The 14,575-nt window shown below is 37.3% G+C and overlaps 1 pseudogene; it reads right to left on the bottom strand.

The window, feature by feature from the left end:
- Positions 1–8,680: 8,680 nt before the first annotated feature.
- Positions 8,681–11,528, bottom strand: LOC148739710 (uncharacterized; annotated as a pseudogene).
- Between the last annotated feature and the right edge of the window lie 3,047 nt (positions 11,529–14,575).

Here is a 14,575-nt window from a genome sequence, read left to right as displayed (position 1 = left end):
AAGTAATTTTTCTTGAATCGATTTTAATTTAATTCCATCAGTTCGAAATGACTCTTTTCTTACTCTGAACTCGGATCCAGGAAAGGGAGAAATGGTGATAAAAATTTGAAAATATAAAACTGTCCGATGCGAAAGGCAAACTCCACTCGTCTGGTGTCCCTTTAGTGAGAGACATGTATAATTTGATAATGTTTACCTTCTTGGCAATGCTTTCCGCGGAAACCTTCAGGGCACAGACAGCGGTAACTTGAGCCCTCCCCAAGGACTCGGCATTCGCCTCCATTCAGGCATGGTTTTGAGAAACAAGGGCTATCTCTTTTTCTGATTAAAGAACCTACACATGTTAAGACCAGATAAATCACTGTTAGATGTTGCTCAAACATAATTTGTACTTGCTTGTTACAAATCTGGCTGAAAAATCTTCAGTCAGTTTCCGCAGTTACGCACGCTGTTACGCACTGTAGGACAAAACAAATGCCCAGCTTAAACACGAAGCCGCGCTATATAAGGAAGTCTTCCCTGGGAACACCTAACCATGCTGGTAAAAGTAAACATCTCATTACCTCCCTTTTTTCATCTACCAGGCACCTAAGGGACCTCTCCATTTCCAGCGCGCCTTCATGTTTAAAACGTTTATACCCTATTAGTTAAGGGCCGCCCCCAAAAAGTGATGTAACTACATGAAAGATAAAAAAAAAAAACAGCTGCCTGGAATAAGGGCACATTTTAATACCTTGATGCAGCACTTATTCGAGGAATATGTAGTTTTGTTTAGAAACAAAAGAATATTCTTCGAAACAGGTGATAAAAGGTAATTTTTCTTGAATCGATTTTAATTTAACTCCATCAGTTCCAAATGACTCTTTTCATACTCTGAACTCGGATCACAAAGGAAGAAATGGTGATAAAAATTTGAAAATATAAAACTGTCCGATGCGAAAGGCAAACTACACTCGCCTGGTGTCTCTTTATTAAGAGAAATGTATAATTTGATAATGTTTACCTTCTTGGCAATGATTTCCGCGGAAACCTTCAGGGCACAGACAGCGGTAACTTGAGCCAACTCCAAGTACCCGGCATTCGCCTCCATTCAGGCATGGTTTTGAAAAACAAGGGCTATCTCTTTTTCTGATTAAAGAACCTACGCATGTTAAGAGCAGATAAATCACTGTTAGACGTTGCCCAAACAGAATTTGTACTTGCTTGTTACAAACCTAGCCGGAAAATCTTCAGTTTTCCCTCTGCTACGCACGCTGATACGCAGTGTATGACAAAACAAATACCCAGCTTTTGTAAACTTTATTAACCAAACTTTAAAATTGACGTGTTCAGTTTGAACTAATAATTTGGTTCGTTGTGTGCCAAAAATGTTTCGCTATTAATGCGTGACTTATGACTTTTTACTTTTTGCTACTTTCGCCGAAAAAACAACGAGAGAACGTTTTAAGCACTTTGCAAACAACTCTTTCATTCGTAAATAAAAATTTGTGAAGCAAGCAAGGGTCTCAAATTTAGTTTCCGTTGCAACCTTTTTTTCTATGGAAATTTCATGATAATTATGGTCAAATTTACGATTTTAAGCAACTTTTGAAGAGCTGTGAGTTTTATTAATTCTTGTCTGAAACCAAAGCTCTCGCAATGACATGATGGCATGTTAAAAGAGATTATAAAATACTGTCTATAATCCCTTGCATGTTACTTGTCGGTAAAAACTCAAAGTATGTAGAATTTTCCTGTCTTGAAACATTTCTTAGCTTAACGAGGCTATGATTTAAAGCCCTCATCATGATAGAGTCCCTTTCCCTTTAGGAAGGGTGGTTTCGAGAACTTGATTTAACTGCGAACTTGATTTAACTGCGCCTAGTTATTGATATTGATCCATTCTATTTCCTGAGGGGAAGTTTTGCAAATCCATGCAATTACTTATCTCTTGTTTACTAAGTGAAACTCCTTTTTAAACTTTCCTGCGAATTCTTTTCCGGCTTTCATCGAGCTTTGTGGACCGCTCGAGACTAATGACAACATGAATAATACACTGACTATGTAGTGATATCGTAGATACCTACTAAAACACTCTTTTTTTTTTGTCGTTCTTATTTTACAGCAGCTAAACTAATCTCTTGTCTATCTTTAACATCGGTAGGTTATACTTAGAAAATAATACAATATAAAACGAATATACTGAGGGAATGAGTTGGAAACAATAGGATCCACATCTAACACAGGTATATTATTAAAGCAAATTTCAGCTGTCATCAATTCAAAATGCAACATACGAAAAGCTTGACGAACTGAGAGTTAGTTCTTGAGCTCATATACCTTGCACCAGAACTTGACATGCTCCAAAGACACAAAGAGCTATGAACATCGTAAGGCAACGCATCTTGCCGCGCTTGTTAGTTCGTTTAACTGGTATCTATTTGTTGTTGAAATGTTTATACCCCATTAATAAAGCACCGCCTCCCAAAAAGTGATCACAGGACGAAATCCCACGTTTCCGTATTTCGTAAATGTGAAGGAAACACAGGGCTTCATATTTCCGCTATATTTACGTCTTGCGGAAACATGTTGTACCAAGCTTGGCGATTCTATCAAGTTTCTGTCATGTTTCCGGAACGGAAATGCCAAGCAATGTTTCCGTCATATTTAAGCCAGGACGTTTCCGCTGCTTTTTGTTTCCGTTATGTTTCTGCAAACGGATTCTTAGTATCCTTGTTGAATCTTTGCAATGACGGAAAACAAACCGATCATGATTTTGGGCATGATTTTTACTATTTTGACGAAATTTAGACGGCAAGAAAATCCACTTAGATATTGATGAAATTGAATAAATAAGGGTTTTTCGGAACAACTATCGTTAGAAAGTTTGTACATGAATTAGTAACTTCGGCTTCTGATACGCATGACCTGGTAGAATAATTTGAGATAGCTTGGACAACTTGGCCAACTGAGTCATTTGAGGCGGTTGGCCATAGGTGTCTTAAGGGGACTGGATAACTGGAACTTGTTGGGTCATTTGCGCTGGTTGGGTTATTTTGAGTCATTGGCCGCGCGTAACCTGGGGCAAACTTTACCTAAATCTAAGATGGCGGATTTTTCTGAGCCCACCGATGAAGAAACATGCCATTAGAGACAGCGCGTCACCCGAGCCGAGAATAGACTGGAGACTAAGAAATAACTCAGAGGGAGTTGGTACCTAGTCACCGTATAAGTGCGCCTGTTTGTTAAAGCCAAATTGCGGGAAATTGAAATTCCTGAATAAAACAAAGCGGTTCGATACCCTTGAATGATCCTGACTTTTTCACTGTTGATCTAACGGAAATGAATCCTTCAAATGCAATTCGCTGAAGACAAATGCCCCACGCCTTCAAGGCGGAGATGGAGTGGTTTGCGAAAGGCTTTCATCAGCCAAAAACTAAGCGTGAGATATCCGCAACAACTATTGATTCATTTCAAGACATGATGTGGGATAAATCCTTCGACGATCCTCTACATAATTACGGTGAGTAATTTTTTTTTCCATTTGGAGCTACATATTAGCTCTTGAAAGGAGACAAACCAACTTCACTTTAATTCCAAAAAAGGTTCACAAAGGCTGAAAAAATATTTGCAGATAATCCTGTCGTGACCGGAAATTACTATTGCGGGATTGATGAAACGCTTTCACTTACTGAAACATCATCTACGGGACTATATTTGAGAACTCACTTAAATTTCCAGATCCCAGTTGGCTTGATAGCTGAAAAGATAGAGCAATGCGCCGGTAAATTAAAGCAGGGATCAGGGCTCATAACGTTCAAAACCTCGATGATCTGCAAAATTTGAATTGACACTAGAGCCAATACAGACCATTTAAGGAGTACATTATAGTACTATTTCAGAGGTTTTTTTGTTTTCATCATCAATAGCGAGAAAAAAAGGATTTTGAGACAATAAATCGGTTGAAAGCCATTCACGCAGCTCTCCATCACGTTCCTTCCGCAGTATCAGTGGTAAGAGGGCTTGCTGTGGTTGGCAAAGATCATCAATATCTAAAAACTAAAATCTACCCTTTAAATAAGATTGCAGAGAAACAACAGCGTTTCTTTTCCACGCAAAAAAAAAAAAAAAAAAAAATGAAAACTCCAAAAGAAAAAACCTGTAATTTCTCAATCTATATTAGAGAAATTAAATAAAGTTGATCCAGAGGTATGCGCTTTCTGCTTTTAGGAAGATGGCCCTGGCAGTGACGGAGGCTTAGTTGACTGGGTGGAGTGCAATAACTGTGCAGTGTGGGTACATACATTTTGTGACTATGTTGAAGACAAAGCTAACTACGTGTGTTGTATGTGTCGCTCTTGAAGAAGCTCTTATTCTGTTAATTTGCATTAGCATACCTTGTGTATGGCCCAAATTAGTCACTCAGACTAGACAGGGCTTGACTTTCAAAATAAACTTTGAGGCCAGGTGGCTACTAAATTTTTTAGATTTGGTTTCGAGCATCAATTTTCCAGTCCCCAAAAATTTTCTAGCAAGTTTTCCAACTTCAAATGAGAAACTCACTAGGGATCTAAGGAAATTTAAAATACAAATGTAAAAAATCTTAGTGGCCAGCTGGTGACTGAGCACAAAAAGTTAATTGCCACTGTGTAAAATCTAGTCACTTTCGCGACACCACAGGTTGCGATGTTGTTGAGCTCTGTCAAGGTTATGTTTCTTGTTCTAACATAACTTAATGTAACAACAAGTAAATAAGAAGCTGATTGCCCAGTTGACATTAATATTAAGGGTCTGTGATACCTACAAGAAGCACAGCTACCTGAGATGTTAAGTTCCTCACAGTCTTGACAAGCATCATTTCTCAGTTATTTCTCTCCCTTTTTTGCCATCATACACCCATGAATTATTTGCCAAGTAAAGTGCATAACCAATTAATACTCTTGATATACATTTAAACACTCTTGATTACATAATGATATTGCAATGCAATAGACCTGTTTCATAACAAGGTCAAATTGGAATTAAAGTACTTTGGTTTAGTTCTAAAAGCCTTCCTAGCCTCTCTACAATGTGAAAGTTATATTCAATAGAGTTTTTGTTCTAAAATGAGGCCAGAGGGTTGTAATAATAATAATAATAATAATAATAATAATAATAGTAATAATACTGATAATAGTAATAACAATAGTAATAATAATGTGAAATATTTTTTTACTACTTTTTAACTTTGGATATGCTCGAATGTGCTTCGCAATATTGAGCAGGGAAAGAAATATTTCAAATCAAACAGAAATTAACAATCTCATCTGGCAGAGGTCAGTTTGCTTTTCACAAAGTCAAGTGAAGTAGAATTCGGTATGTTGATAAGAACTACACAAGGTGTAATTAACATTGATTCAAAAGCATTACTTGTGTAGTGTACAAAAAAAATTTTGTCAGTTTGAAACGATTGCCTCCTTAAAACGAATTTTTTTTAAATACATTCAGATTTCAATACTTCATTGACTTTTTCAAGATGCACCCAAAAATGCATAGAAAGGTGGTGCGTAGAAATAATTGATACGGAGTACTTAAAAGGACAGATCTTATTGATTTATTTGATTTGTTTGTCTATTAGTTGTTGTTGTTAATATTGTAAGGAAAGTGAGCAAGTGTGTTCCTGACTTACTTTAAATATTCTTAGAGCGCTGGATTCCATGTTTTTCTCAAGGCAAACTACATTTTACGACGAGTTCTCGTGAAACAATCGCGTGCCACTTATTTGTAAACAGGAGCGGCTTTTTTAAACAAAACATAAACCGATATCTAAATTCAAAATAGCGTTCGTTTAGCACTGATGTTCACCTTACGAAGCCGCACTAGACGACAGGCGCTTTTGTTTATCGAAACCAGACTTCCCCTTTCAAGTACTTTACAGTGTCCAGTCTATTTTCGGCTTGGGTGACGCGCTGTCTCTAATGGCATGTGATGAAGAACTAATATCCTTAGTAAAAAAAGCACTTAAGAATAACAAATCGGCATTGCAACAGAGAACTGTGGATGGGAATAAATTCAGGGATCTAGATATCACGTTTAATGGACTAAACCATGTTGCTGAGCCAGTTAGGAAGGAAAACTTTGGAGGGATTCGAGAGACCGAGGTATGAAATTGGTAAACTTAACTATATCCAATGGTACAGCGTTGGATGATTCCAGCGAAATGTGCAATTGATCACTGGCTTTCTCATCGAATGAGCAGTTGCACCCGTGGATGGTCGTCTTCGATCTCCCTATGACACGAGAGGTTTTTAAACTTTTGCGTAAAGAGATTCTTGGACGAACAAGGTATGGTTTGGAAGTAGAGGAGAAATTAAACCACTTTCTGTGATAATTACCTTTTTGAGTCTGAGAAGGTTCTACCTTTTATTTGACCGATTTGAAGGCTTTAAGAGTGATGGATTTATCAAGCAGCTTGGTGAATGAAAGGAACAAGCAAAGCTAATTGTTAGCGAAGACAAAAAAGGAGTGATGACCTTCAATGAAAAAGCTGCAGAGTGTTTGCAAGTGGAATCGACAACTATGGCTATTGGAATTCGTTTGGAATTAGCCAGCAATAAATACAGAAAGTCACTTGTTTATTTCGACAGTAACAATTGAAACTGTTTAACTGTTGTTTTTAGTTTATACAATTGAAATGATCATCACAATTACAAATACTACTGATAATGTAAGGAAAGAAGTATGCATCTTCAATGACATGCATGCTTGTTGAATTTATTTTAAACAAAAAACATTCAGGCCCAGGGAATTGGGATAATGGTGAGCTCTGTCGTCACATTTTGTTTTCTTGTTTACAAAGGTAATTGGAGGATTTTTTTTGTATTCAGAATGCATTTAAATTGTTTTTATTTTGGTATCAATATCTCCCACTTTTATCCCGAGATACCAATATATATACTTTAATCAAAATACAGAGTCCCACTCCCTTTGGCCAAACCTGAAATTGTTGCTGTGAGATGGAAATGATGTTACCTCTACAAACACAAAATAATTAAATGGCTCAACACATCAGTCTTACCCAAGTTTTAGACACCACATTTGTAAAGTAGATATTAAATATTCTTATTCAATCAAGCAATTCATAGTGATTTAATGTTCATGTTACATATAGCCTCTGGATGTTTTGCCTCCGCGTTTTGTCTCGCCATTTTTGGAAATAAAAAAACTAAGCAAACCACTATTGAAAGCACTGAAACTGAACTCTATGGCTATGAGCAATAGAAAAGGACACAGTGGCCCAGTTGTGAGACAAAATAAATACGAGCATGTGTAAAATCACTGATATTTATGTTATGCTTTATATTTCTCTTTAGCATCTAGAGTTGAGGAAAATATAACCAAATTATCTGAAACTGTAAACATTGTAACCCAAGGTTTCTCCACATACCTCATGACAAATATTTCAGGCAGTCATTTGTGGGCCTTCTCTCCTTAACTGACTTTGACACTTCAGCCATGAATGGATGACCACAATAGTAGCACTTTTCATTGTTTTCAGAGTTAGGAAAACTACAGTAACAGTAATGCTTGGCTTTTTCTCTTGACAATTCACCAAGTGGAAATTGCCTTTTTGATGAACTATGAGGAGATCTCCATGTAGGTTTCTCTTTTTTGCTCTTCTTCTCCCCATACACACAGAATAAGCTGTACAGATCAGTCTCGACCCAGAATGCAGAGATTTTCTTGTTTTTAAAACAAAAATTCAAACTTGAGTGCTCCCAATTTTAAGTGTGTTTTCACAAAAACAAAAGATAATAAACAATTCTAGGGAACTATGGTTTCATTGATTGGTTCATTTGATGATGGGGTCGCTGGCCGGATACTTGAGTCTTTCGAACAGATTGGTTCATTTGAGGCAGTCGGTTCATTCCATGGATTGGGTCATTAGAGATCGTTGGGTCACTAGAGATAACTGAGTCACTGGAACGAATTAGTTTATTTGAGACAGTCGGGTCATTTGCGTGGATTGCTTCATTAGAGATGGTGGGGTTACTAGAGATAATTGAGTCATTGGAACGGATTAGTTCATTTGAGGCAATCAGGTCATTTGCGTGGATTGGTTCACAAGAAATAATTGGGTCACTGGAACAGATTGGTTCATTTGAGAGAGTCCGGTTCTTTTGCCTGGATTGGTTCATTAGGGATGGTGGGGTTACTAGAGATAATTGGGTCACTGGAACAGATTGGCTCATTTAAGAGTCCGGTCTTTTGCCTGGATTGGTTCATTAGAGATTGTGGGGTCACTAGAGATAATTGTATCATTGCAACAGATTGGTTCATTTGAGACATTTGGGTCGTTTGTGTGGATTGAGTCATTAGAGATGATGGGGTCACAAGAGATAATTGGGTCATTGAAACAAATTTTATTTGGTTCATTTGGGACAGTCGTCATTTGGGTGACAGAGTCATTATTGGAACAGATTGGTTTATTTGAGGAAGTCAGGCCATTTATGTGGGTGGGTCATTTTGTGGTAAATTAGCAGCTATAAAAAATTTGAATTCATTGGGACAATGTTACACCTCAGTAACCCTATCCACCTGAGTATTACACAGCTGCTGATTTTTCAAAAAATACTCACAACAAAATAGGATTGTTACATTTTTTACCAATGCAATTTCATTTCACTCTGTACATCACAATTTTATAGCATATCTTTTACTCTTGCTGTCACATGGATATTTATTGAACTTGAATAGGAGTACTTTAGTAAAAAGTGCCTAAAACAAGAAGGGAGATATCAAGTAAATAGTTTATGTTTCAGGAGTGGGAGAACCTTTATCAGATTTTAGCTATTCTGTTCAAGCTCCTAGGACAGAAATTTGAAAACTGTGCCTGACTTTCTAAATATAAGATCTTAAAAGCTCCTGATGTTATCATGATATCAATTCTTTTGTAGCTTTAGTACTTTTGCAGAGAAATGTTAACAAAACTGGAATTCCATTTTATAACTTTCCATTGATTTAAACAAACCTTTAGGCTCTTAAATTTCAGAAGTAATATCCACGACAGTTTCCCTCTTAAAATTAAAGTCATAACAATAATATTTGAGAACAGGTACAAGACACCCTGTAACATAACAACATCAAACAAGTAAAATGCCACTGAACATGTACATTGTACTTGAAAGTACAAAAGTTGAAAAGCCAACAACTTTAAATAAGAAATTAGAAATTTTTGCACTGACAGATAACAGCCTCAAAGAGTGACCATATTAACTTTCCTAAGTATTCCCAGCATTCTTAATAAAACATTATAGCAAGATTCTCCAGAAAATGGGAGACATTACAATGTACTTTTGTCCACAATAAAGTCGATCGGCATATAAAAACTTTGAGTGGATCCTCTGGACAGGCAAGAAAACTGCTGGTCCAGCATTCTCAAATTCTTTGGCAAACAAAACAGACAGGGGATTACCATAACCAAAGTCTTGCTCAGATGACTTCAACCAGTCCACAACGGCAAATGCATGAATGTTCTGCTGTCCCTTGATCTCCAAACTGTGAATAATGAAATAGTGAATTATTCCAGGCCTCATCATTCCAGGGTTAATAATTCCACTGTTGTCACACCATGATGCAATTATTCGAGCATAAGGGCAAAGCCTGGAACCCGCTGTTGAACCATACCTCTCACCACCGATGCTTAAAAACTTATACTTCTTGTAAAGCACAGACACTTTCAGTGAGGCTTCTGTCTCTTTCGGATATAAGGTGAGGTAAACTTTAAGCAATGTACTCAATTCTGATTGGCCAAGACTTGCCAGCTTGTATATGCTCTCAAAACAGATTGATGTCAAATCTGCCCATACAGATTCCTTGCCAAATAAAGGACCAGAAGATGCTAGCATTAGGTGGAAATAGACTGGTTTCTTCATGTCTCTCTCTGGATTCAAGCTGTGCTTTGCAGTTGGGCAGGAAGAGATCACTGTACTGTGTTGGTAAACTATATGCATATTCGCCAGAGTTCCAGAAGTCACAAACTTCCACGTGATTTGTATTTCTACAGTCTTCTTGTTTGTGTGGTAAGATCCTAAAATGCCATTGTATCTTTTTAAGCTAAACAGCCAAAATCCATAAATACTGCTTTATCAGAAGCATACTTAGATTTACAGTTCTTAACTCTGTTTGCATCTCTTCTGTGCTGTTCAGAAGATCTTTTTGGCCACTGATTTCGGTCGTCAAAACCACTGTAGTTCCTCTGTTCTCCAAAACCACCTGGAAAGATCTTGTAGCAATGAGAGCAGCCTCTCTTTGCACTGTGTCCAAGGAATCCACAAAGTTTCCGTGCTGCTGGAATGTCAGATGCAAAACACAACACTGCTGCCTGAATTTCCACAACAGTAGATGGACTTTGATAAGTGTTTACCTTGACTCCTTTCCAGAGGGCATTCAATTCATTAACAGCTGGCTCAAGAACGTGATTTAGAGATTTTGGCTCATGGTCTAGGGCAGGGATGACGCCAATAAGAATGACATTTTCTTTCTTAAAGCGGGAACCTCTTGGCAAATTCATTAATACCATGTAAATGTCTCCAACTGAAAAATCATTTCGATGCTTGAATGGCTGAAACAAATCTACATTTATCACCTGGCCAAATGATCAAGGCAGATTGAGGAAAGGCTTATTACCTTTCCAGTTGCCAAACTGTTTCCAGATTTTCCATCATAAACATCTGCATACAAGTCTTCCCTGATTTTTCTTGTACGCCATTTTTCACAATCCTCCTCCATTCCTGAGCGTTTAAGTAATGACTCCAGAGAATCAATGATGCTCTTATAGCAATATGTCCTTACAACATAAAACTTGACACCACCATTCCTCACCACAACTTTCCGTGCAAGTTGGGAACTACAAATTCTCGGTTGTCTTGATCGTGGAAAAGCAACGTGTTCACAAGTCCTTGCAAACGTTTGGCGACCATCATTCACTACAATGACATTCATGAGATAAAGCTTTGTGCATTTTGGACACACAGCATACTGTATAAAGTTGTCCCGATCAACTTTCAACATCTTTCGCGCTAAGTAGAGGGTGGTTGGCAGATTTGCTGCAAGAACTAAACACAAGTCTGTATGATCCTTGATCAGGTGACCAATGCAAAAAAATAATTGTTGTAAGAATTTTAGAACCTGCTCGATGGCATTGTCACTCACATAATTCTTGTATTGCCACACTAATACAAAATAAACAAGCCATGTCAAAATGATCTCTGTATGCTGCTAACATGTTCTTGGTGGTAAAGGCTGTGGTAGTTCTACCTCCCCAGAATGAAGAAATTCCTTAGTATCATCAATTTGTTCTGAGTCCAAGTAATCTGTTCCACCATCTTCAAGGCAGCTTAACTTGGCTCATCAGAGAGGCTGTCAGACTCATCTTGCCCCCTTAAGAAAAGATGTGAGGTTTCCACTTGGTGAAGTTTATCTTTTGATGCAGGTGAGTTTACCACTGAATTATAATTATATAAGCCAAGACATTTCAGAGATTTGATTGGTTGACACTTATTTACCATTACAATGTAATTGTGGTATAAAATTATAGCAAAAATGGATGGTATAACAAGGTTACCATGACAACACAGTGAGGAAAGAAAGGAGAGGAAGGATTGTTATGAATACAGATGCACAGGTCTCCTGTGCATTAATTACCAAAATTTTCTAGGCTCCTGTTATTTAACAATTATTCTCCGAAAGCGAAGTGAATATTGGTGAATATTCCCCAAGACGAGGTTGAGGGAAATATACACCAATTTTCACAAGCCTTAGGCGAATAATTGTTGTAGTATAATTACTCAGGTGATTATAGAAATGAGCAAAGGAGTGTTAAATTGTATTTGTCATTGTCATGCGTCAGTGAACAACAATTGTAAGGCAGTGATTTCAGATGAGGATCGAGAGCCACTCGCACGAACAGCGGACTATTTCTCTTGTAAAAGTCCCATCTTTCCTCTTGACTGCGATGTAAAATTTTGACAAACATTCCTTCATCTCGTTGACCTCCATTGCCTCAAAGTCAGTGGTAAATTCAGTTTGTTGTTGAAACCATTCTGTTAATTAAGTAAATAAAGTGTTGCGAAAATTTAATGTAGTTGTTTTGATTTATTCATGCATGTCAAGATAAGCAGTATTCCGCTATAATCACCTCGCCAGAGGTGATTATAGGAGAATATGACGCCATTCTCAGCCAAATACCACCCACCCCTTCGTGGTATGCGGTATTTTGGACAAGTTTGGAATAACACTTGTAGTATTATTGCGAAATACCACCAGAAATCATGCTATTACCTAATAAATACTTATCTAACCGTGTTTGTATTTGGATTTGTAGCAAGTATAATTCTTTCCTCAACCTCGGTATTCATGGATCCTCATAAATAATGATGTTTATACATGTTATTAAGTGATATAGTTATAATTATAATACTAATAAAAGAAATTTCATTCCTTGTAATCAATGAAACCCATATTTAAAGATTTATGATGGCAACATAACATAAAAATGTAGTGATCGATTCCAAAGACAGCTCAAGCCATCAATGTTTTAGCAAGTATATAAGCACACACATTTATATATATATATATATATATATATATATATATATATACTATATATATATACTATATATATATATATATATATATAGTATATATATATATATATATATATATACTACGTATTACACCCGCTCTACTATATATATATATATATATATATATATATATATATATATAGTAGAGCGGGTGTAATACGTGTTAGTCGGAAAAAAAACAACTACATATGCATCCCTACAGACCTGTTTCGTGGTTGCCCACTCATCAGGGGATTTTACCCCTGATGAGTGGGCAAATATATCTCAGAGGGACGTGGGTTCAAATCCCGCTCAGGGAAAATTTTCTTTTCAAACATTTATTCTATTTAAGTATGATTACTTGGGGTGTACAGGGTCAGGGTTTCCCTCGCATAGAGAATTTGTTTAATTGAAATTAGCCTGTATCCATAATTGGATCCTCCTTTGTGATCCGCTAAGTTGACTTCGGTCGCGTATCTTTAATAGATCCTTAGTTGGGTTTCATATGGGGTTATAGGCTTCCCCTACCCGGTTACCTTGAAAAGTTAAATTTCCCGGGAGACCACGTCTCCGATCACGTAAATCACATCTTTGATTGCCGTGTTGCCAGCATGGTTGTCCTGATAGTGTAGTGGTCATCACACCTGACTAGTAACAGGAGGGACGTGGGTTCAAATCCTTCTCAAATTTTCTTTTCAAACATTTATTCTATTTAAGTACGATTACTTGGGGGGTACAGGGTGAGGGTTTCCCTCGCATACAGATATCAGATAATATCAGATATATATATATATATATATATATCTGATATTATCAGTAACGAATTGGGTTATTTGGTCCAAGACATTTAATTGCTACTCAGAGTTTCATGCTCCATCAGGAGCAATCATCAGGCAACTGCCTGAAAAACGGTTACATTCAAAGTCATTTGAATAAAACGGTTACATTCAAAGTTTTGAAAAAACGTGTGGCGCGCGCTACGTGCGGCACGCGCTAATAATGTGATGACACTTTTAGCAGAAATTTCCTAGAGTGTCTACAGGACGATGCTAATTCATTTCGGTTGTTTAAGGTTGACATTTCGGGCTTACACAAAATAAAATGAATGCAAAATAAAATACTTCTCCCACAAACACAAATTATAATTCGTGGTGACGTTTGAGTAAGATCTTGCCCGTTTTACTTTGCGCCATTTAATGTTGTACTCAATGTTTCGGTCTTTCAGGTTCCAAATATGCTTACTAAGCTCAGTTGCATTTCTACAATGTTCATTACGCATTGGAATCTTCTGAGGACGGTTTCTGGTTTTGGTTGTTCTCATCCTCTTTCTTCATTTCAATTAACAGTTTGTATGTAATTGTTTTGCAGCTATGGAATATTGTGAGATGAAAAGTGTGTTTCCAAGTTATGGTGAGGTACTAGATTCTAAAGTTTAGTGCATGAATCTATTTGCACAAGTATTATTACAGTTTATAACCCACCCACTAATTTTGGCGCGATTTTATTGGTTACTATACGTCACGTGGTGCAAAATCACAGGACAGTTATCACGCAATAACCCTCGTCCGCGTCGATATTTGTCCTCCGATTTTTTCCATGCAAAAAAAACACATAATCAACACAAGAGTCTCAACTTTTCCGTTCTCCTATTTACATGGAAGGAAGCCAAACTCGTTTTTTTTTGCTTGCTTGCAACAATCACGCGCATTCGCCATGAGATCACCACTGGCTTTTTTTGTTTGTTTACGCGCACTTTAATCGCGATGTGGAAATTAATGGGAGGGTTATAAGTTAAAGAAACCCTGTTCTGACTTGCTGGTATGTCGGCTGATAATGTCCTTGGCTGAGAGATTGTCCTCAAAATTTCATATTTGCCCTCAAGGCTTCGCTTCTCGGCCAAATACTCATTTTTAGGACAAGCTCTCAACCGTGGATATTATCAGCCGACATACCAGCCGCCCGAAGGGGTTTATTTACTAAATATCGCTGGC

Source organism: Stylophora pistillata, chromosome 2 (assembly GCF_964205215.1).
Source record: "Stylophora pistillata chromosome 2, jaStyPist1.2, whole genome shotgun sequence".
Taxonomy (NCBI): domain Eukaryota; kingdom Metazoa; phylum Cnidaria; class Anthozoa; order Scleractinia; family Pocilloporidae; genus Stylophora; species Stylophora pistillata.
Note: the sequence above shows the minus strand (reverse complement) of the source record. Positions and strands in the feature narration are given on the sequence as shown.